Here is a 25,088-nt window from a genome sequence, read left to right on the forward strand (position 1 = left end):
ACAGAGATGTTCTGTAATTTTAAGTTGAGGTCATTTAAGTGTGATGTCATGTCAACCAGGACTGATTCTGTGACTGTGGGGGTGAGTTATGAGCAAAAAGTAAAGGAGCTGAACTTGAAAGCTACTTAACATTAGAAGTACTGTACTCCTTATACTAAGTTAGTATATGAGACTGCTAGTTGTTAATGTAAAGTTATCTTCCATCTGTAGCTACTGGAGGATGGATTCAGGCTGGGAAGAGAGATAGTGGCACAATGTATAAAGTGGTACAGAGAACATGAAGATTGAGAGGAGGACTAAAGATATACTGTACTACTTGAAATGTGCAGCCACCTAAGTAATACAGTACAAAATAATAAAGCAATTTATTATTAAATCACCTTGGTTATGTCACAAGTTCTTTACAAGCAGAGATCCATAGAACTATTTGTATATATTTTATGACTGGGGCACAGGTAGGTTAATAAAAATTTTTAAAAGTAGCAAAGTGAGTCGAAGGTGGGCATTGAACTTGCAGCCTTGTGGTTTTAAAATTTAATGCTCTTTTAATTAGTTCCTACAATATACTGTCTGACTAAATGGGATTCTAAACATGTAGCTGTGGAGCAGTGAAGCATGAAGGCTTCTGTTTTATCTATTTACACTGCCTTGCTCTATGTGTAAAGACAGCCATGTTGCTTTCTTTCTGTCCTGCAATATGTTTATGCCGTCTCACTCAATTTGTACAGACAGCCATGTCGCTTTCTTTCTTGACAATTGTGTGTTTGTAAATGTGCTGATATTGGCCCATGTGCACCACTTACCTCAGCAGAACAGACAGGTGCTTAAAGCTGATGCTAATTTACAAGCTAAAGTTTAATTATTTCTGTAAGAGCTACTGTTACCAAATTGTAACCTTGCATTACATTTATACTGCCACATCCTGTGTTAATGTTGTAGCCAGAAAGCAAATTTAGTAAATAGGAAAGAAGACTGAAGAATCCCATTTATTACAGGATGCTTTAGCTTCACTTTTTTTCCTTAGAGAATTTCTTATTAGGGATGAAAACTGCCTTTTATAAATCACATTATAATGCAGTGTCCCCAGTCTGTCAAATTAACTATGGTAATGGATACGACAATAGATAAAGTCGTCTTTTTACGCATGGATTTCAACACTGAAGCTATCATTTCCTCATAAATAAGTTAGCGGCAGAGGGACTACTTCTGTGGTTGTGCCTATGACATTAGCATAAATATAAAGCCATTTATTTTCTGCTGAAAGAAATGTAAATGGTATTTAAAAATAAATATATGAATAAATAAAAATCTGTCGTATTTAGCATGCCTACAAATTTTGAAAAGTACAACCAGCTATTTTTGATGTCTCTTTTTGGGATATCTCTCAATAAAGGGATTTTCAAAGCTTGGCAAATCTGGATGGTAACTCCACACATTCTTTGGGATCTAGTGCATTGACTTCACGCTTTTAAAGGATTTATTGTGGTTGAAAGAGGGTCATTGCTGTTTCACAGCACGGTAAAGATGAATTCACTTACAATACAACTTTTCCATCTGTGTTTTTCTTTCTTTTGAGATGAATCTAAGCAAACATTATATTATATAGACATTGTTCTTCATTGTATAAACGTGATTAATTGTTTTACTGTTTTCACTCTTAAACAGGGTTTTTCTGAGTATACTGGAATATGGTGAAGTCATATTGATTTCAATTCATATTCAATTCATTCTTATTTGACCTAGTAAGATAAGATAAGATAAGATAAGATACGATAAGATTGCACTTTATTGATCACAGCCAAATTAAAACAAGTACATATAGATTAAAAAACTTAAAAACCTAATAAAATATATAAGATGAAACAGTAAAATACCAAAAATGGTGATGTGTTACCAATCCACAGTAATAAATACAGTGCAGTTTCACAGTATTTTAATATATGCAAGAAATGTGATACATAGGATGACCAGTAACCACGGATAAAGTGTCTAGTGATGGATAAAGTACCAGTGATCCCAAACATACAATTCATGAAATAATCCAGTAAAGGATACATGAATTAAAGCCTAGAGTTGTAGAGTCTGATAGCAACAGGAAGAAATGACCTGTAAAAACATTCCCGTCTGCAGTAGGAGAGGAGCAGTCTGCTGCTCATTGCACTCTTCTGGCCCTACAGCAATTCATGGAGCAGATGGGAGGGGACCTTCAAAATTAATGACTCCTTTGCCAGCATCCACCTCTTTACTATCATCTCCATAGTGTCCAGTTTCACCCTGAGGACTGAACTGGCCTTTCTGATGACCTTGTTCACTCTGTTAGTATCCGTGACTGTGATACTGCTGCCCCCAACACACCACAGAATAAAAGATGACACTCAATACCACAGACTCACAGAAAGTCCTCAGTAGCAGGCCTTTCTCACCTGAATGACCTCAGCCTCCTCAAATAATTGAGTTGTCTCTGGCCCATCTTGTGCAAAATGTCCACATTCTATTCCCATCCCAGCTTATCATCCAGGTAAACACCCGGGTACTTCACCACAAGCTCCTTTGTTTTCTTGGGGTTTAGTTGGAGATGGTTATGATGACACCACTCCACAAAGCTACTCACCAGGCTTCTGCATTCTTCCTCCTTCCCTTCACTTATACATCCAACAATAGTGATGTCATCTGAGAACTTTTGAAGGTGAAATGTCTTGGAATTATACCTGAAATCCGAGGTGTAAAAAGTGAAAAGGAATGGAGCAAGGACAGTCCCCTGTGGAGCATCCGTGCTGCTAATTGCTCTCTCTGACACACAGTTCCCTAATGTCACGTACTGCAGCCTGTTAGTCAGGACAGTGTCAACCTGTGCCGCACACAACTTGTCCCTCAATAAGAAAGGCCTGATCATAGCTTAATAATAGCTCTTCATTAAAATGAATCCTTCAGTCTCCTTTCTTTTGATATGTTGCTGTCCAGTGATGGTTGTCTCTTAAGAGTTGCAAAAAATTACCAGTGATTGTTTACACTTAACATGAGAGCACTCAAAATTGTGATTTAGTTTATCTTGGCACCTGAACTGTTTTATTTTAGAATAATCCACAAACCTCTGTCCTGAAGGCCATGCACACTCCTCTGTCAGCAAAGACATTTCTAGAAATCTTTTCATGTTGCTATAACAACCATTAAAGTGTTCATAAGTCTAAGTAAGGATGATTTGTGTATGTGGAGGAACTAATTTGTCATAATGTGGCCTAGATTGTATACCGTGAGGGATTCAATGCTATGAAATATGGAACGCCTTTGTCTGTTTCTATTCTGCAAATTCTATACTGCCACTCTGTTACCTGGAAGGACACTTGACTGGATAAAAGAGAAACTTTCAGGATGTACCTGAGTTTAGGGTAAGAGATTTGAGAGGTGTTTATTTGAAGAGAATGTATTCTTGTTCCTTAGGGATAAATTGCTACACCAGAAAAGTAATTGACTACATCAGTCTCTTTCACCTAATGTCGGGATTTGGCATATACCACCAGAGACAGGCAGAAACCTCTAGGAGTAAGCAGTGTTTCACCTACCATGTGATTGTATACATACTGTATTAGGCATTTTACTGTTGTTCAGCCGTGAGAGATTCCAAAGCCTCTTTAAATTAGCATTACAATAAAATCAGCAGCAATTGGCTCCAAAAGAGTCTGGTCTTATATTTTAATTATAATAGGTCATACTTGCCAGATGTGAGCACACAAAAGAAACACATCCTGACACATTAAGAAGCATATGACCTACTCGGGTTACCAGGTAATATGCCCTGTTGCACCCTAACCCACATTTAATGTTTATCTATTAATGGGGACTACTAAACACAATACATAATATATACTTTATTATTAAATGAATTATTGCATAACATGTCATACTTTGTCAGTGTGAAAAGGATCTTCAAGTTCATCGTTCTAGCAGTAGAATTGACAAGTTGTCATCAAAGTACTAATTTTTGTCAATGTAGCTTGAAATGAATTTATGAGTGAGTGACAGATTTTTTTCCTGGGAGCTGAAAAAAGAAGTCAGGTATCATGTCACTTCTGTCAAAATGTCATCATTGACTTTTTTGTTTCAGGAGATCTGATGAATGCAAAAGCAGCCTTGTCCTTATCCTTGAAGCTTACTCCACTTAGGTTTGCATTTGCTCGCTCTGAACTTCAAAAAGCTTAAAAAATGCAGGCAGACATTTTTTAAGTTGGGTGTTTCAGTTGCAGCTTGTGACAATTTAAAGCACGTTATTGAATAAATGTCTAAAAAGCTGGGTGACAATGACAATTTAGATGATAAACTGCTCAATGTGAGACAGTTCTCCCTTGAATCTGACACAGAGATACCAGTGGTAAAGAAGCCTGCACAATTTTATTTTTGTTATTCAATGTGGGAGAGCTATCTGGCATTTTTTTTCCATTCACTACAACAATAAAAATGTAGGTCTGATGACTCAATTTAGTGTTGTCTCACCCACCAACCACCACTGAGCAATTGTTCAGTAATCACTGATTGGCCAAATTGTCATCAGACAAAAAAAAAAAAACACACATCTGTGAAATAATGTACACATAATGCAAATGTTTTGAAGTTAAAGTCATGGTGAAGCAAGAGAACCAAGATACATAATTTGATAATTTGAATGGTGAGAGCTCTACAAATGCAAAGCCTGAATTTCTACACTAGTCCCTACTTTAAAAATGACTAAAAGGCTAAAGGCCAGGGCATTACCTCCTTGTAAAATTAATAAGAAATGGTATCAATCTGGTGAAATGCTGAAGGCAAATGTTTAAACAATGGGGTGAACCTCCAATTCCGATAATGCCCCACTAGTGCACCTTTTTTGACACGGTGGCACCAACCCTGTTGACTACTCTGTCATTGTCCATGTGAAGTCTGCAGGTTCTCGGCGAGCCTGTCTGTGTCTTCATGTGGTTGCTCTAGTTTTCCTCCCACATTCCCAAGGACTACATATCTGTGATTGTAAAACTGATCCCAATGTGAGTGTTGGCCTAGGTGTATGTATGAGTGGGCTCTGCAATGGAATGATACCCTGTCCAGGGCTGTTTCCTGCCTGTTTACCCAATGCTGTCAGGACACAGTCCAATCCCTGCGACTCTACATTGGACAAAGCAAGTTTGAGAATGTTGTTATGAATGTTTAAGGAATAAGAAGTTTTGTTTCATTAGCACTTTACATAAAACAGTTCTTCATTTTAAATTGGTCCAAGATTCATGAATTTGTTCCTTTCCTTTTCTTTGACAGTGATCCCTTGTGGGCCAATGTGTCTCATGTCTCCTGACTACAGATTGTAACAAGTGTTATAAAAGAATCGCAGTGGGTATAAGGTGAACTTTTATCAGGTTTACCTGGAGAGGTAGACTGGCATATTGGTATTAAGAGAAACGTGTTTCTGAGTGCATACAGTGCTTTACAGTGGATAAAAACTGTAACAACACATGCTTTTTATAAAGGCTAACAAGCAGCAATCAGAAGGATAAATACATTGTGACACTTTGTAAAGTTTTTTGTATGCTTTCTGTAACTCGACAACCTTAAGTGCAGCTCTGTTCGCATTACAGACACAAAGTCAAAGAAAAGAGCTGGCTGTCTATGATTATTGCTGATCTGCAGAGCTGTAACAAGCTGCAATTACACTTTGCAGGTGAAATCAGTGCTTTATGGTACAATTCGAAGCTCATAGCTTGTATAATTCATGAGGAAAACTGTAAAAAAGAAAAGAAATCTTTGGCATTTCAGCATTTGAAAATCAGTAATTAAAGCAGAGTGATGGAGCTTTTATATATAGTACAAAGGGGTTTTGTTTACTTTTAGCAACTTTGTTGCTTTCTTTATGGAAACAAATGTTACACAGCAAAAAGTAAAGGAAAAAGATTTTTTAGAACTTTATAATACAGAATCAAAATTTCAAATGTATGCTGTGTACTGGGTCGGTTAGTTCTTCCTTTCAAATCCAAGCGTGAAAGTCATCTATGTGGTAGTTAAGTATTTTTCTTAATTTGAAAATTAATTAAATTATTTACTTGAAGGATTTGGTAATCTGGCCAGCTTCAAGAGGTTTACTTCTCTTCCTTTTGAGATATTTTAGGTGTCAGACCTTTTTTGGGAGTGTATAGGTCTCGGGCCTCTTTCAATTTGCTAAACCCAAATCATAAGAAAATGCCTCAGCCACCTAAAAAGTAAAAACATTTGATGAATACTACTACCAACAGTAATTTCATAGCTCGAAATGAATTTAGACAAGCTAATTATTAGTAGAACACAACAATTTATATTCAGAAAGTCTCAGGCTACTGTCTTGACATCGTGATTGCACACTTATTCGATCTATTGCTAAAGATGTTTCTGACTCAGATTCTGCGCAAATTAAACATTGCTGTGGGTTACTTGCAAAGTACATTTGGCTATAGTGATTGTGATGAACTAGACAGTTATGGAGACCACTAGAACAGTGTTTGTATCTACTTACTCTATGTATTCTACATTCTAAAAACTTTAGAAGGAGTGAATTAAAAAAGGCCATAAAATAAATAAGCAATGATTCTAGCACAACTAAGAAAATGCATGAAAGGGTACTGAAGAAAACCTTACTGTCTGCATCCAAGAGTTTTTACTCCTCACATCCAAGCCACTATTACTGAGACCCAGTCTTCAAAGCCAAGTCACTAATTCCAGTTTAAGCTACTACCAGCTCCAACTTTTGCCACTATTCTCATTGTTCCAACTGTACGAGACTCTGTTGTTGCCAGTTTAAAGCCTGCAGTTCCTACTTTTGCCACCACCTAATGAGAACCTCCAGTTTCAGTGTTTGTAGCTGCCAAGCAAAAGTGAGCAAACTTTTAGGGGTTAACAAGTAACTGAGCCACAGTTTAAACCCAGCCAGAGACCTCTGTATCTCAGGTCCTCACTGGCATCCGTCCTACTAGGTCTATTGCCTGTGACCGTAGGAGGGTCCACATCTGAAATTTTTGTCTATAACCCTTTGAGTGTGTCTTTTTGAGTGGGCCCTCGAGAGTGGGCATCTGTATCTTTAGCCAGTGGACACATCAGAGTGAGAATATGTGACTTTACCTATAGAGGGTACTCTAGTAAAGCTACTTTATGTCTTTATTTAACAATTTTTTAATAAAAACACAAGTGTTTTGGATGATCACCTGACATATTGATTATGCAATATGAGTAATGTGAGATTTTTGACATTTTTTGCTGTGGTTCAGTATTGGACTCCATAGACACCTGTTATATCAGAAATGTTGTTAACTGTGTTCTGCATAAAAATGTAAGGTTATTTTTTTTTGATCATCGGTATATATGTAACTAACTTGATAAAAGTTATCATTTTTGGGTGGAGTATTACTTTAAGTATAAACTGGCATGACTGCGCTTGGGAATTATCTAAATCTATGGGGCATAATAATAATAATAATAATAATAATAATAATACATTTATTTATAGGGCACTTTACATTAGTAGTAAATCTCAAAGTGCTACATAAAAACTTTAAACAAAGGCAAGGCAAGATAAAAACAGATAAAACAACAATAATTATAGAATTCTTGTTAATAAGCTTTCCTAAATAGAAAAGTCTTTAGCTGTTTTTAAAACATCCCACAATCTGCTGTGTTCTTAGGCTCTCTGGTAGGGCATTCCAGAGCTGTGGAGCAGCGGCTGCAAAGGCTCGGTCACCCATTGTACGAAGTTTGGTCACAGGGGGGCAAAAGCGATAGGTATTTGCAAAACGGAGGTTTCTTGCAGTGGATTGTAGTATAAGGAGTTCCTTAAGATATTGTAGAGCATTTCCATGGATACACTGTTGAGTGAACAAACAGAGTTTGTATTCAATACGGAGGTGAATAGGGAGCCAATGAAGTGACCGAAAGGATTTGTGAAATGTGTTCATATTTCCGCATCCTCATCAGGATTCTTGTAGCACTATTTTAAATTTGTTGGAGCTTTTGAAGGCTCTCACTGGGGATCCCGATGAGGAGTGCATTACAATAATCCAGCCTGGATGAGACAAAGGCATGAATCAGCTTTTCAGCATCACAGAGGGAGAGGTAGGGACGGAGTTTGGCTATGTTTTGGAGATGAAGGATTGCAATTTTACAAAGGTGATGGACATGTGTATCAAATGACAGATGGGAGTCTAACTTGACACCCAGATTTGTAACAGAAGGGGAGAGGGTAATGGTACGGTCAGAAAAGGAAATACAATTTACAGAGGAACAAAGTTGATGGGGGGTGCCAATTAAAAGAGCTTCAGTTTTAGTGCTGTTCAGCTTGAGGAAGTTCTTGGACATCCAGGCCTCAATCTCATCCAAGCAAGAGGAAAGAGTTGATGGAGGTGTAAGAGAAGTTGAATCCAGTCTCACATAGAGCTGCGTATCATCGGCATAGCAATGGAATGAAACTCCATGCTTGCGGATGATGTGACCCAGGGGTAGTATATAGATATTAAAGAGGGTCGGCCCAAGCACTGATCCTTGTGGGACTCCACAGGTGACAGTGTGGGTATGAGATTTAGCATCACCCAAGGCCACATACTCAGCCCTATCTATGAGATAGGACTCAAACCAATCCAAAGCAATGCCAGAAAGTCCAATTATATAGTGAAGACGATGAAGGAGAACATTATGATCTACCATATCAAATGCAGCTGTGAAGTCCAGGAGGATATGGAGTGATGGAGAGCCATGGTCAGCAGCCATCAGGAGGTCATTGGTGACTCTGACCAGGGCTGTCTCTTTACTGTGAGAAGTTCGGAAACCAGATTGAAATTTTTTAAACAGATTGAATTTTTTGAGGTGATCTTGAAGCTGAACCAAAACAACCTTTTCCAAAACCTTAGACAAAAGTGGAAGCTTGGAGATAGTTTGCTATCACTTCAGGATCCAAAGAGGATTTTTTTAAATGAGGTCTAATTTTTGTTGTTTTCAAGGCCAGTGGGACTGAGCTGCTCTGGAGAGAGTGATTAATGATATCAGCAATAAGAGGGCTTATATCTGATACATTAGCTTTTACCAGAGAGCCAGTTACACAGGGCTTTTTAAAACACTAGTATACATAACACTACTGTAGAAGGATTGCCTTTAGTTATAGAGCCACATAATATTGGAATGATCTTCCAGTGTAAAGGAATCTGCCTTGGTCTCCTTCTTTATTAGTGTTTTGGATCTGACTTGATAACATCCTCACACACACTTAGTCCATTTCAGGTTTGAGTGGTGCTAGAACTAATCTCAGCAGCAATGAGACAAAGCAGGGACTAACCTTTGACAGGACACCACTCCATAGCAGGGATGATCAATGTATACATTCACACTCATACTGGGCCAATTTAGAATTGCCAATTAATATAGTATACACATTTAGGATGTTGGGAAAAAAATGAAGTACTTGCAGGAAAATCCACTAAGATATAGAGAGCATGGCGAGACTGTGCTATTTGCCTATAACAGAATTGTGACAAACACAATCATTTTTAGAGCATTTTTCACCTAATGGAGGAGGACACAAAATAAAGCTTTATTATTTCAAAAGCTTTATTATTCCAAAAATACAGGAAGGACAGTCAATTTTTCACTAAAAACCTAACATATTTTTTTAAATGTGATTAAATATGAAACAAAACACAAATTCTAAAATTCCTTTACTTAGAAACTGCTGCTAAACTAGGAAAAAACTAGACACACAGTTAATTTTTTTCAAATTTTTGTTTTGTGATACAGTATATTAACTTGTACTAGTAATGACAGCACAGCACAGTGACAACACCTATACAAACACACACACACATATATAAATAAAAGCAGTCTTACTTATGCACATACAAATGTAAATAAAAACAGTATTGTTAACATATACACCACCCCACAAACACACGTACATATAAACACAAAACAGTGTTATGTAAAAAAAATATAAACGCCTTTGTGACAATAATTTCATGCAACACTAATAAACTGAGATGAAGACATATGCATTGTAATATACATACACATTATATATGAGATATGCATATTATGTATTATAAAATGTATATTATGGCTGCTTGATGGAGCAATTGTCAATATAACATTACACATAATACAGTACTTTTGATTAGTAACCAACTACACTGATCAAGCTTAATATGAATTACACAGAGTAAATGTTAATCAAGTTTACTTACTCCGGAAACTCTTCTTCTGAAGTGCTGTCTGTATCTGACTCAAAATTAGCCAGGTCTTTATCCCCACCTGTGTCTAATTATGTTCATACATGGATATCTAAATATTGTTGGAGACATCACAGCTGTCGCCATCGAATGGTTTAAGGTTTGCATGTGTGTGTTCTTTTGAATACAAGCTAATGACCTGAAAATGGGAGGTCATATCAGCCAAAGGAGGCCCATGCCTCCTCTTATTTGGAGGATACCTCGTGATTGATCATACAATTACGAGCTTGGAATTGTTTTGATCAGGAGAATCTACTGTAAGTACTGATGGGTCATTTGTAGATATTTGCTGTTGTTTTGTTAAGAAATATGCAAGAGAACATGAAAGATAAGAAGAATGGTGTAACTCTGTTTCAGATTTTCAGTCTGTAGCTCAGCGGTTCTCAAACTGTGGGGCACGCGAAGTAACAAAAAAGGGGACGCGAATGTTGCCATATGTGGCATAATTTCGCTATTCGTAGGGAAATTTTAAACTTGTAGCGGTGTATCGCAGCAAGAAAAGATAGGTATAAATTTTATTAGGGTTTCAAAAAAACATTAGGGGAGTGCGATTTAAAACTTATGAAAACTCGGGTCGCAAATACTTAAAGGTTGAGAAACGCTGCTGTAGCTCATGTTTGCTTGGTCAGTCAGAGGGTTCATCGCATTGGTTTAAATCAATTAATTGGGAACTTATAATTGACTAGTCATTTAGCCCATTACAATAACAAGAGCTAGAACAGTAGTGCATAAACATTGGTAGGAACAGTCTATATTAAATGGCAAGGGACTTTGACCTCATTCTTTTTGTTGGTCGTATTTTTCTTTCTTTCAGCCTTTCTTTTGTTGATGTTTACTTGCTGAGCTGACCGTTCTTCGTGGGCTGCCGCCGTGTATTGTGTGTCTTTAATTTTCTGTGACAGTAATACTGTCTTGTACGGCTCTATTCAATAAGGGTGTGCACAAAAAGGCGAGCTTCAAAAGGGCGACCTCAATTGAGCGCGGCGAATAAAGGCGTTTGTAGATAATTTAATGGCTCTGGAATATGTGAAGAGCAACAAAGGTGCAGATCTTTATTTACGCGCGCCTTTATGCGCTGCGCCCAATTGAGGTCGCCCTTTTGAGGCTCGCCTTTTTGTGCGCGCCCTTATTGAAGGATACCGTCTTGTACGTCCACTGGCTTGTATGTCCGTAATATACCTTTAATTTTCTCTGGTGGTAATACAGGCGTGCACGTCGGTAATATGCCTTTAATCTTCTCTGACAGTAATACTGGCTTGTATGTGGCTGTAATATGCGTCACTGTATTGTGTACCTTTAATTTCCTCTCGTAGTAATACTGGTTTGTATTTCCGTAAAACGCCTCTAACTTTCTCTGACAGTAATATCGCGCATCGCACCGTGCCCCGTGCATGCACACTTCACCAGAAGACACCCACACACGGACACCTGGACGCACATAGGGATTTTATATATAGAGATGCAAAACAAGTAAGTATTCCTTATACAGAATAATTACTACAACTATTTCAAATATTTTTGTGGCAATTTATGAAACACCATACCAGATTACAAGTCAACTGTAAATACTGTAGCAATTAAACTACTGTTAAATACCCCTTGGTAAATACTCCAGTGAGCAAAAATGGAATGCACTTAGACGAGAACAAGCATTTGAATTGTAAACCATCTCTCCCGTTACTTTTATATTCATAACAGTGAGTCACAACTGGAGTACCTCAAGATTATTTAGCAGCTGGCTGGGAAAATGCACAGGTGAATCAAACTTTTCTTTGTTGTAGCATCTTGGATATGCAAAAATACAATGCATAATCTCCTCCCGATAAAGGTTTCATTCTCTTTTCTTTACATTTTAATCTTTAGTTTTACTTGTCTCTCAGTGGACTCTTTTTGTTGATTTCATGGGAAGTGCAATGTTAGCTGATAAATGAGCTGTTACTGAGTTGGACTCCACACCAACGAATAAGGCGGGGAAATGGGACTTCAAATCAAATGTTCTTTGTTTGCTCATATTTAACAATATTTTAATAAAAACACATGTTTTTGGTATGTTGTAACCATACAACTGGATCACTTGACATATTTATTATGTAATATGAGTAATGTGAGATTTGTTTCATGGACTGACATTATTTTCTGCAGTTCAGTATTGGACTGCATAGAAGCCTATTATATCAGAAATGTTGTTATCTCTGTTCTGCATGAAAACATGAAATTACTTTTTTTTTGTGGACATGGTGAATCAGGAAGTGCGACAGATTAGCAAGAAGGAAGTAAGGACAGCTATAAAGAGGATGAAGAATGGAAAGGTCATTGATCCAGATGACATACCTGTGGAAGCATGGAGGTGTTTAGGAGAGATGGCAGTGGAGTTTTTAACCAGATTGTTTAATGGAATGTTGGAAAGTGAGAGGATATCTGAGGAATGGAGAAGAAGTGTTCTGGTACCGATTTTTAAGAATAAGGGGGACGTGCAGAACTGTAGTAACTACAGGGGGATAAAATTGATGAGCCACAGCATGAAATTATGGGAAAGAGTAGTGGAAGCTAGCTTAAGAATGAAGGTGATGATTAGTGAGCAGTAGTATGGTTTCATGCCAGGAAAGAGCACCACAGATGCAATGTTTGCTCTGAGGGTGTTAATGGAGAAGTATAGAGAAGGCCAGAAGGAGCTGCATTGCGTCTTTGTGGACCTGGAGAAACCATATGACAGGGTGCCTCAAGAGAAGTTGTGGTATTGTATGAGGAAGTCGGGAGTGGCAGAGAAGTACGTAAGAGGTGCACAGGATATGTACGAGGGAAGTGTGATTGTGGTGAGGTCTGTGGTAGGAGTGATTGATGCATTCAACGTGGACGTGGGATTACATCAGGGATCGGCTCTGAGCACTTTCTTATTTGCAATGGTGATGGACAGGTTGCCAGGTGAGATTAGACAGGAGTCTCCATGGACTATGATGTTTGCTAATGACATTGTGATCTTTAGCGAGAGTAGGGATGAGGATGAGGAGACCCTAGAGAGGTGGAGATATGCTTTAAAGAGGAGAGGAATGAAGATCAGTTGCAACAAGACAGAATACATGTGTGTAAATGAGAGGGAGGTCAGAGGAATGGTGAGGATGTAGGAAATAGAGCTGGCAAAGGTGGATAAGTTTAAATACTTGGGATCAAGAGTACAGAATAACAGAGATTGTGGAAGAGAGGTGAAAAAGAGAGTGCATGCAGGGTGAAATGGATGGAGAAGAGTGTCAGGAGTAATTTGTGACAGACGGGTATCAGCAAGAGTGAAAGGAAAGGTCTACAGAACGGTAGTGAGACCAGCTATGTTATATGGGTTGGAGATGGTGGCACTGACCAGAAAGCAGGAGACAGACCTGGAGGTAGCAGAGTTAAAGATGCTAAGATTTGCATTGGGTGTGACGAGGATGGACAGGATTAGAAATGAGTACATTAGAGGGTCAGCTCAGGTTGGACAGTTTGGAGATAAAGTCAGAGAGGTGAGATTGAGTTGGTTTGGAATGTCCAGAAGAAAGATGCTGGGTATATTGGGAGAAGGATGTTAAAGACAGAGCTTCCAGGCAAGAGGAAAAGAACAAGGCATAAGAGAAGGTTTATGGATGTGGTGAGAGAGGACATGCAGGGTATAACAGAGCAAGATGCAGAGGAAGATATGGAAAAAGATGATTAACTGTGGCAACCCCTAACTGGAGCAGCTGAAAGAAGAAGAAGACTCTGTATGCAAATATCATGTTAAAAAAATAATTTCTGGGTGAAGTATTACTTTATATAGCTAAACGTCTAGGCTGTTATGGCTGTGCTTGGGAAATATCTAAATCTATGGGGCATAATATTCAAGGGTCCTTCCAGTACCACAGAAGTTGATAGCAGTAGTGATAACAGAAGAAGGGAAAGAGAAAAGTAAAGAAATCAAAGGAAAAATGAGGCTGTATGATGGTACTACGAGAAGGCCCTATCAAGTGCACTCAGAGGGATTCTTTGGCCTTGAAAATATTATATCACTGCCTGCAATTATCCTACATATTCAAGCATATGAAAACTGGACCCAGTTCAAGGAGAACAAAGTTCTAGGCTGGAAACATAATTGAATGAAACACGATTCCATCACAGGGCATACACGTTCAACTTAGAATTAACAATAACATGCAGGTCTTTGGGAAGAAACCGATGTACCCAGAGAATGGCCTCACTAACAATGTTCACACAAAACATAGTAATATTTTTTTGAGTTTAGCTTCAATTTATGTGCCTATAAAGTTTAATGTGAGCTGTGGAGATAAATTACAATAAGATATAATTGAAGTGATAAATGTATGCCTTAGAAGCGATTGAAAGAATTTGCATGTGTGTGTAAAAAATTACTTTGTATAAGTGAGAGTTCTCCAATGTTTGCATAACTCAGATTTTGCATTTAATAGTTTTTGTTGACCCTGAAGGAGTTAAAATACTGTATTTTATCTCAGTGAATCCGATAGTTGTGAATTAGTATCTTAAGAAGAGATTTCTCTTCTAAGGCAGCTGTAAGATCCAGAAAAGTTTAATCAATAATTCCAAATCAGTCTCCAATCTGTCAGGCACCTCTGCTTTACCTGTTCCTCAGCTGAAGTGTGTTGCTTAAAATACAAAGCAGAATTGTTGACTAGTGTGGAAAGTCCTTAGTGTGTTCACTGTTTACAATTGATTTACAGCTTTTAGAAAATGCAACTGTTAAAAAAATTGACTTTACAGCATCTGGGTATTTCTTGTTATTTAGTTTTTATTTGTGAATGTTTAAAATCATTTTTATTAGTGTTTGGATTGTGTGTAAATTCTGCTGTTACTATCAACAGAGGGGACCATGCTGATATTGTCTTAATGTTTTAAAAAAATGTGGATTTTTTTAAAAATTTGGACAGGTTATACATCTTCTTTATATCACACTATTTTAAAGCTAAAAAAAATGTACCTTCAGTCTAAATCCAAAACCGTAACAAAAATCAGATCGTGCAACAGGATGATGAACATAAGCACACCAGTAACTTTAAAGCTGAATGGCCATGTTACCATCCCGACTTCAGCCCCATATACATGCAGTGCTAGGCACACAGACATTAATGAAATAAAGCAGAGGGTTTTTTTAATGGTAGTGAGCCAAAATTACTGCAATATACAGTAAGAGACTGATAAACTTGTGGAAAATGATGATTTCAATGTGGATCTACAAGCTATTGAACCATGAGGCCTGTATTTAATTTTTCACAAATGGCTTTGGCATTTTGGCTTATTTACTACTGTATAAATAAATAAAATTCTTCAATGTGTTCTATGTTGCTGTATTGTTTGTCAACTGAAGTTAGATTTATTTAATTTTAGGAGAAAGTAAATAGTGGATGATTATTACTTATGTAGTGATAATGTAAAACCATTGAGTTGAAAAAGGCTGTAATAAAATGTGAGTTTTTTCATACCTTAAGTTCTTTGTATGATGAAATGGTTTTTAAAGGAATACTGTGCCCACAGTACTACTTACCACATGTACTTTGTACTGGTGGCTGAGAAAAATGTTTAATATCATGCTTTTATGCCAAATTGAGAGAAAAAGGGTTTATGATATGAGGGGGGACCCAAAAATAACCAGAAATATTTTTAAAACGTGTTTAATTTAATTTTCTGTACAAACTACAATTAGTCTCCTTCAAAGTACTCTCCATTGGCGGAAATACTGTACACTTATCTAACCATTTGTTCCATTGTTCGAAACATTTATTAAATTTGTCTGAAGTAATGCCCATTAATGCTCTGGTCGTTTCTTGTTTTACCTCTTCGACGTCAGCAAAACGCCTTCCTTTCAAGTCTTTTTTCATCCGAGGGAACAAAAAGAAATCACATGGAGCTAAATCCGGTGAGTAGGGTGGGTGGTTCAGGGTTGTCATACCGTTTCTTGCCAAAAATTGGCGAATGCTGAGAGCAGTGTGAGATGGAGCGTTGTCATGATTAAAGAACCAATCGCCCGACTCCCACAAATCAGGGCATTTCCTTCTCACACTGTTGCGCAACCTACTTTTACAAAAAAATTCACTGAACACAAGCACAATCTTACAGACTGATGGCACTTGGCAGACTGACTTGTGAGGAGTGTAACTAGATCGCCCTAGCGGCCCAACCACGTACTACAAGTACCAACCTAACAACAACAAAATTCCAGTTATTTTTGGGTCCCCCCTCATATAATAGAAGCCAATAACAACCAATGCTGTACAGTGGCAAAAGATGTGAAAAACATCCATGAAAAAACAAAATCTTATGTTACTTGTGTCACATAATCCACTTATCATTTATCCATTTGTATGTACAAAATGAGCAAAACACATGTTTGTTTAATAAAATATTGTTAAATTTATACTTCTAGAATAATTAGCGTACATCATAAACCAGACACTAAAACCTCAGGGGAGACACTTTGAAATGAAGGCAGGAGGTGGATTTTCTATTCAAAAAGTCCATCTCATCAGACTTGGACATAATCTCTCTTGACTGGTATTTAACATGACGTGCTATGCAATCCAACATCTTATTTGCCTTAATAATTATATAAGCCTAACTCCGTTCCAGGGGCCTCATGCATAATGCCATGTGTAGAATTCAGCGCCCTGGGACAACTGAAGATTATTGTCTGTTGGGTATGTTTTTTATTTACTTTTTAGTGCATTTAAGAATGGAAAACATTTCATCATTTCATTCTAAAATTTCGTAACATCAATTTGGCGCCCCCTGGATGCTGCCCTTGGGGACAGATGTCCCCCCTTGCCACCCCCACCCCCAGCTACGCCACTGGACAGGACACAGAATCCATTACATTCGTGATATTACAGCTCTCTGAATAATTTAAATACTGAGATGTATACTTGATATCATTTTCATGATGATAGGAATTAAAGCATGTTATTAAACATGGGAACACGGTGGCACAGTGATAGTGAGGAACTGGCGCCCCGTCAAGAGATTGTTCCTGCCTCCCACTAGATGCTTGCTGCACCATGTGCGACCTTCGATGAAATTATTTATTGCAGCAGTAATGTCTTTTTCAAACGTACTAACCCCCAATTCCTGTCCTTCCTTTTCTTTCTCCAAGTAACAAATCGACACACAATCAGCTCTGTAATAGATGTAAAGCCATCTGTAAGCTGAGAACGCCGATTCTTCAAAACTTTTAAGCAACATTGAAATATTTTTGTTGTACATGTTTAATTATTTTATCTATCTATCCATCCAGGGTTGCGCCAGTCCCAGCAAGCATACAATGTGAGCCAGGAACAGTCACTGAATGGGGCACCAGCTTGTTGCAACCGTTGTCCACCGTGTCCTCACATGTTTAATTATTAACAGTATAGATTATTTAAATGATGTTAACATTTAGTCTGTATAATGTAATAAACATATTTTTCTGCATTTCATCTTAAAAATGATATTGTCATAATATGTAAATATGCGCTTTATAAAGTGGCTAAGGTTAATAGTAAAAGTAAAAGTAATACTAGTGGAATAGTATAACTGTATCGCAAGTTTACAGTGAGGTATTGTATTTATAAGTATAAACAGTTCTACCAGGAGCACTTGATGGACTGATTGAGTGCGTTTAGAGCACTTTGGATGAAACTGTTTCTGAACCGCAATGTCCCTACAGGAAAGGTTCTGAAGAGTTTGTCGTATGGGTGCTGTTCAAATAGAATGTGCGCACTGATGACGCAGCGTGTGCTTGATGCTGTATACTCTTTCCAATCAGCTGCTGTAGAGCTTTGATTCCACACTCAGATACAGTGGGATAAATACTCTGAGTGGTGCACTAAGAGTAACAACGCTAAAGCACTTATGGTATTTGGAATAGTTTGGCCATTCCGTGGACCATTATATTTTTATAGATTAATTACAATCAAATGGCAGTCAGTCAGTCAGTCATTTTCCAACCTTCTATATCCTAACACAGGGTCACGGGGGTCTGCTGGAGCCAATCCTAGCCAGCACAGGGCGCAAGGCAGGAACAAACCCCGGGCAGGGGGCCAGCCCACTGCAGGGCACACATACACATACACACACCCACACACCAAGCACACACTAGGGACAATTTAGGATTGCCAATGCAGCTAACCTGCATGTCTTTGGACTGTGGGAGGAAACCAGAGCACCCACGCAAACACCACGCAGGGAGGACCTGGGAAGCGAACCCAGGTCTCCTTACTGCGAGGCAGCAGCGCTACCACTGCACCATCGTGCCACCCACAATCAGATGGCTTAAACTAATAAACAATATGCGGTTAATTTCAGGGTATGTCATAAAGCCACGTCAGGGATGTGGATCTAAAAAAGAAAGGGAAACCACAAAAGCACTGCTTTGACACTGGGTGCTGGCAGTTTGCAAAACCAAGCAGAGAACTCGCATATGCCAGGGATTAAGCTGGCGTGAAAATGTGCGTGGCTTTACACCAAGTTTAGTTTTTATACATTGTGATGTGAGCATGGAAACAGGCGTACGCAACATTTTTGTGCGTACGCACCATTTATACATGAGGCCCCAGATCTAGTTGTATTATTTGTATCTGTCAGTCCATCTAGATTAGTGTCATGTACAAATGCAATATATGTGTTAGTTATATTTTACATGCTAGCTATATATTTCACTGCATATTAATTAAATAAAGTAGCAGCCCTAGCACTGATTCCCAAGGAACACCAATGTTAACATTATCTAGTTTAGAAAGAGTATATGCAGTATAACCCAATGTTCACTGTTCTTAATCTAATTTTGTACCAGCCCCCTCCATGTTCCTTGAATTACTGATGCAATGGACAGCATGCATGATCAACGTCCCTGCCAAGACTGGCTCTATTCCCTTAACCAGCTGAGCGTCCAGTACAATAGAGAGATCAGGGGAGGATCCTATCAAGGCTCACCTGACTCGCTAAATGGCAGCATCCCTGGGGTTATGTACTCATTCGGACATCTGCAGGGTATGCTGGGAGCTTAGATCCAGTAGGGTAGCCCTTTTGGGTCCCTGCCAAGAGGTGCTGCAGGAAGTTCAACTCCGTACTTTTTGGGACTTCCATATAACCTGGAAATGCTTCCAATGGGCAATGCCATGGAACCAGATGTACACCTATGTCTTCAATTAAAGGAACTGCACTGTGTTACCCAGGTGAGTCAGGGTTAGGTGGAAGAGGGACAAAGCTCGACTCGGATGAGCGGAGGAAGAAATTATTACAAAGATGCCCTTGTTGTGGTAATTTAGCAAAATAAAAACCTTGCAAATGTTCCTGGGTTTGGTGTCTGTGTGGTTGTGTCTGGGTTAGGGGTGCTGCAATGACCCTACAGGTCATACTGTATATTAAAGTAATCATTAGCGTCTCAGTCACTGACTTACCCAACGTTTTTTGAAAATCAAGATGAACAATATTTGACAGCACTAATCAAATGCCTTTCTTGCTTTCTCATAAACTTCTAGTGTACTTGTACAACATGATTGAATCCTGGTTGAGTTTTTGTTAATATATCTGTACTAGACATGCATTTCTGCATCTTGATTTTAATATGTTACCATTAATTTTCTTTTTATACACACTACTGTAACAGAATTGTGTGATGACTTAAATCATAATAACAGTTCTTTAATTTGGTTTCAACCTGAAATGAGCTGACATGAAGAAGAACTATTGCAGTAAACAGTGAAGTTGTGACCTGGTCCACACTAGGAAGGATACATTTTAAAATGCTGCTTTCTATTTAAAAGTGTTCAGTCCACTCTAACGATTTCATATTGTATTCTAAAAGTTTTCTGAAATGGCAAAAATACGTAAAGATGCTTATTGAACATCCACTGTTTGTCAGCCAGGAGCGCTGTTTGTTTATGGATCGAGCACAAAGTTAATCAAAACGCTGAAAGAATGAGAAAATAACAAAACCAACTTCCCTGTCTGGACAGACAATGAGTACAACAGTTTTTAAATGTGACAATTGTGTTTAAGGTTTCCAGAGGCTTGGAAAACATAGACAGGGAGTTCAGCTAAAATAAATAATGTAACCGGCAGATGATGCAAAGAAGTTAGGGAATGACTATCCGAACAGCAGAGATGGGTTATTTGGGTAACACATTTACCAAAGACAACTTAGAACAGTTGAGATACAACTGGTTACATTTCTTGTATTTACTCGGTTGGACCACAGGCAGGTGAAGTGACTTGCTCATGGTCACACAGTGTCAGTAGTGGGATTCCAACCAAAAACCTCAGGATTTGAAGTCTAAACCTCTAATCATTACGCTACACTACCTATCAGAACTATCTGAATTGTCAGAACAAACTGAAGTTAGTGGCTGATCACATGAAAATTACACTTCAGCATTTTTGAATAGCTCAGTTTTTCCAATCAACACTGATACACCAACTTTTTCAATTTTTAAAAGAATAGATTTTAGGTAGTCAAAAATTATATTTCAGTGTGGATGGGTGGCTGAAACAAATAAAAAAAGCATGGACAAATGAAGCAAAACACATATGAGGGAGAGAGGTGGACAATTAAATGTGGTTTATATTGCATCAAGAAACCAAAAATATAACGCATGTATGCTATTTCTGTAGTACTAGGGTGTTTTGCCATGTTAGCCATTATGGATGTGGTAAGAAGTTAAGCAAAATGACACATTTTATTGGCTAACTAGAACGATTACAATATGCAAGCTTTCAATGCAACCCTGGCATCTTGTCTTGAAGTAGGGGCCTGAGTTGCCTTGAAAGTTTGCATATTGCTATTTCTGTAATAATTGTTTCTATACATTACATGAAAATTATAGAAATTTAGACACAATTAAATCTATTAAATATAAAGTAGTAATACAGTAACTTACAAAAGAAATTAGGTGAGTTAACCTTTAAACTGCCATATACTTGGGGGTTAATGCACCTGTGGATGCCAAATACTTTTTTGCTTCAATTTTTATGGAAACGTCACAATTCACCAAGAAAAAATGAAATTTTAATGAAACACATCTTTTTCATGCAAAAACATCACAATTACTGCAACACTGATCATTGTGCACACTGCCAATGAACTGTAATAAGTATAAAAGAAAACTACGGCAGCAATCTATTATTATATGTACAAGGTGCAACTGACACTAGCTGTGCTTGAACTGGCTGCACGCAAGCACACAGAGGCCAATGCTGATACTTGCAGGCTAGTCTAGTGCAGCAGCTGAATCCCAGGGACAGTGATGTTGCAGGGGTCGTCAGTGGTCATTAGCTGGTTGTGCAAAGAATGTACAGCACTGACTGATCAGCTCCGACGTGCTGGCAAATTACACTTGGAACCAACTATAGCCGGTTGCGGTGTTCAAAGAATGTACGTCGGCGAATATACTCGGCTCCGGCGGGCTGGCAAATTACACTGGGAACCGACCATAGCCGGTTCCGGCGGTTTAAGGGTTAAACCTTCAAATCTCGACTCAGCAATATGGTGTAAATATTATGCAAACAAAAAAAACAACAAGCCTCAAATTTTCTAAGAAACACCATGAAAACTGATCTTGTGATGTCATTTTCTAACCTGCTTAATCCAGACCAGTGTCACCCATGTCGTTTCCGGGAGCCTGCCCAACCCAAAACTGCTGATAGTCATGTACCGAGATGAGCTGGGCAAATGAAGACATACACATGCAGCAAGGGGTTGGCAAAAAAATGTTCATGTGCTTTTATTAAAACCAGAAAAAAAGGTTCAAAAAGTTCAGTGCTCCAACCATTAATTAAATAATCTATAAAATCAGTAAACGTTAGGTTAAAAGTCATTAAATAAATATTTCACTAAAATGATATTAAAACCCATCAACACAATCCATCCATTAAAACTGAGCCACAGTGCTTCTTTCTAAAATGATATATATCCCCTCAGCTTACCCGTTCAGGTCACCTTAGCAAGAGGAAATATCTGCCAATAGGCACAGTCAACACTTTAGCAGGTCTCGGGTCCTCGTTGTCAGTCCTTGGATATCTGCGAGGTGCTGCACCGAGCCTTACTCCCTCACCTCCCACTGTCACTCCTCAGCCTTACTGTACACGGGAGTCCTCCTGGAGTGGCTAGTTGCTCCTCTCCCAGGCTGCCCAGCAGGAGCAACCCTCAGCCCCTTCTTGAGCATCGGACATACACTCCTTTCCTAGGGCTCACTTTCCTGACTGCCTGCCTCCTCTCTACATCGCACCAGCTCCTCTCCTGATCCTGCCATCTCTTCCCTTAATCTCCATGTCTTTCTGTTTTCTCCCTCCTCTGCCATTCAGGCTCCTTTTCATTCAGCCTGACTGGTTGCAGATGTGTTGCTTTGTCCACTCCGCTTGCATTTGTTACGTGTATGAGCAATCCGCCAAGCACCCCAATCAACCCAGGAGTGAAGTGTACTCACACATACCCACACCTAATTTTAGCATCTACTCCCTTGGACATGATTATTTATTTAAAAACTGCACTGTGCCACACACTTCTGATCAGATGGGAACCTATCCTAGTTAGGACAAGGCACAAAGCAGGAACAAACCTTAGGAGAGGGTGAACACACACACACCCAGGTCAATTACCACTGCCAATACAGCTAACTTGCATGTCTTTGAATAGTGTGAGGAAAGCAGACCATCTGGAGGAAACCCACGCAGGGAGGGACACGAACCCTGGTCTCCTTAAGGTAGCAGCACCACCACTACGCCAACCCAAAAACTAATCTCGACAATTTACTATTAATATCTGTACAATCACATGTCTCTTTATCAAAAGAATATTAGTTTAAACCATTAATAAATTGTACTCGCCAATGGCTACAACTAAGTGACAGTCATTTATTAATCAACTCTTATGTGTACACAGTCAGACACTCATCAGGTGACATAAGGTGTAATTTTTTTCAACATTTGACAAATGATAATATATATATATATATATATATATATATATATATATATATATATATATATATATATATATATATATATATATATATATATATACATATCAAATACATGCCTACCAAAAAACCTCTATCAAAATAGACAAAAAGGACTTGTTGTTTTTATTTTAAAAGTGAAAGAGCAAGACAAATACTCCTGTTCCTTTGATGACAGCTTGTCTCTAAGCTGAGACAGATTGTGTTATAAAGAATTCAGTTTGTGGCATTTAATATTATTTCTTTTCTGTCAAACGGACCACCAGTTGAGACCTAACAATGACACCAACAACAGTTGCTTTGAAAGGCTACACTATTGAGAGTGAAACAATTTAATTCACATAATAAAATTACAACCTGGTGAAACACATGAAAAAAAAACAGTATACCATCACTTGAGTTTTCCTAAAATGTTCACATATTTAATTTGTATGACTTGATCCACTTATTATAAATGATCTAATCACTAAAATCTGAGTTTCCATTATTTAACAAATTACAATAAATATTGTCATATACTGGAATTAAAACACTGCAATTGCTAATTACCATGTTTTCATTACACATACCTCAAACACACAATTAAATTGGATTTTGTCTTCAAATGTTAAAATAAGGTAAGCAATTCATCATTAATGAATTATGCCACAAAGACTTTTTTTGGAAAGTATTACATTTTAAATAAATATTAAACCTTCTAATAAATATAATCTAAAATGAGCAACCTTTATTCAAGGTTGTTGTGCAAAAATGCAAAATCTGTAATACTTTTTCTTCTGTTTTATATGTGATTCTTCATGTTATTTCATTATATGGCACTCTCCTCCTATTTCTAACCTTGCCTCCTCAGAATTCCTCACACATTAGACCTAATTAGCTGTGTTTCAAATGAGAAAATTAATGGGTCCAAATCTGCTTTCCTTCCTGTTAAACATACTGTATCTTCCTAGCACCTTAGCTTATCCTCTAAAACCCATAACTGCCTCCTTCAGGATGTGACAAGCTCTGTCTGGAGCTTGTTTCTGCTTGTTGTTTCACTCATCATTGCATGAATCTATTATTATTATTAGTTTTATTATTTTCCATTTGGCTGACACCTTTATTCAAGTCAACAAGATCAAAAAACAGTACAACTACTCACAAAATACAATACTAAAAGCTGAAGAACAGTCAGGGTAAGGGAATGAGAGCTGGCCTTGGTGTTTAAAGTCGGATACCTGTGCCACAACACTACACTGTTAAAGTGATTATCACTCCAAGCATTATTCTTTTGTGATCAATTTTACTTTTAGTTAAGCAAATGCAAGGAGGAAATAACAATAACAATTATCCTTGAAAAAACTACAGATAAAAGTAAAGAAACCTTCCACCCAGACTTGTGTATTAAGAAAATGTGTATTAAGAAAAGGATAAATGCAGGCATTACCAGCAGTCATGAGATAGAACAGCAGACTAACCACCGAGTCTAAAATGAAAGGATATAAAATACATTTAACAGATAATCATGAGCCACACAGCTGCCCACTGACTGTGTAGCAGACTACCGTTTTCGTATTATTGTTAAAAAAGACCTATTCATCTCCAACACCAAGAGATTTAGAAGTACTTAACTGTAAGCTGGCTTGTTCATGATGCCAAGGATTAACAAAATAACAGTGGAAGGTTGGAAGGTCTGCCTGCTGCTATAAGAGGTACCCCTTCAGTCCCAACTTTTTAATCCAGGCTAAAGATTCACTACTTCAATTTAGCGTACCCTGACTAGAGCTGCCCTATAGCTGTGCATACTGTATCTCCATTTTTAATCATTAGTACTAAAATATAAGTGATATGATACTTATAATCTGTTGCTGTCCCTTCCCGATTATGTTTC

The 25,088-nt window shown here is 38.0% G+C and overlaps 1 protein-coding gene across 1 annotated transcript in view; it reads right to left on the bottom strand.

The window, feature by feature from the left end:
- Window positions 1-25,088, bottom strand: part of LOC114645928 (protein kinase C-binding protein NELL1-like) — a 1,522,815-nt gene that overhangs the window by 392,796 nt on the left and 1,104,931 nt on the right. The window lies entirely within an intron of this gene.

The sequence above is a fragment of the Erpetoichthys calabaricus genome, chromosome 2 (assembly GCF_900747795.2).
Source record: "Erpetoichthys calabaricus chromosome 2, fErpCal1.3, whole genome shotgun sequence".
In the NCBI taxonomy this organism is placed as follows: Eukaryota; Metazoa; Chordata; class Cladistia; order Polypteriformes; family Polypteridae; genus Erpetoichthys; species Erpetoichthys calabaricus.